A 962-nucleotide genomic window follows, 5' to 3' on the forward strand; every position below is an offset into this window, starting at 1 on the left:
CCCATTCCTGTTTGCAGTGGTGATGGACAGGCTGACAGATAGACTAGAATCCCCATGGACCATGATGTTTGTAGATGATGCCATGAGCTGTAGCAAAAGCAGCGAGCAGGTGGAGGAACATTTAGAAAGGTGGTAGCAGGTGGAGCAGAAAGGAATGAAGATTAGTCAAAGTAAAACAGAATATTTGTGCATAATTGGGAGGAGTGCAGAAGGAATAGTGAAGGAGGACTTTAAATTCTTGGAGTGACAAGTTTAGATATGATCAGAAATGAGTTCATAAGAGGAACAGTTTACATGGATAACAAGTTAGAGAATAGACTCCAATGGTTTGAAGACATCCAGAGGAGAGATCGTGAGTTTATCGGTAAAAGGATGATGAGGATGGAGCTACTGGACAAGAGGGCAAGAGGAAGACCGTAGAGAAGGAGGATGGATGTAGTGAGAGAAGACATGAGGACAGCTGGTGTTAGAGGAGGATGTTAGGAGATAGGCTGATATGGAAACGATGACAGGATGTGGCGACACCTAACGGGACAAGCCTAAAGGAAAAGAAGAATTATAAAATTAATAATAATAAAAAGTGATTTCTAACTCCAGTGACTGAAGAAATAAAACTAACACTGCAGTGTTGCTTTGATGGAGGTTTGAGTTGTCTGGTTATTATTGATACTATAAAATTAAATTACTCAATTTTAACATCTCAATTTTTCTGTTTCTCTTTTTATTTTCCTCCAGTTTTCTCTTCATGATCTAATAAAAAACTTTCATCTTTTTCTTCAAATCTGGTGATTTTTTTCCACCCATTTTAGCTTCAGCTTAACAAGTTGCTTCAAAGCAATATAAATTGTGTTATTGTTTAATTACATTTCTGTGTATTTTTTCTGCTATGTGACATTTTTTTGATAAAAGTGTAGTAGGGCTAAGTAAGACTGTCAGACAAACGCACCTCCGCTGGACAGGAA

The sequence above is a fragment of the Antennarius striatus genome, chromosome 6, assembly GCF_040054535.1.
Source record: "Antennarius striatus isolate MH-2024 chromosome 6, ASM4005453v1, whole genome shotgun sequence".
Classification (NCBI taxonomy): Eukaryota; Metazoa; Chordata; class Actinopteri; order Lophiiformes; family Antennariidae; genus Antennarius; species Antennarius striatus.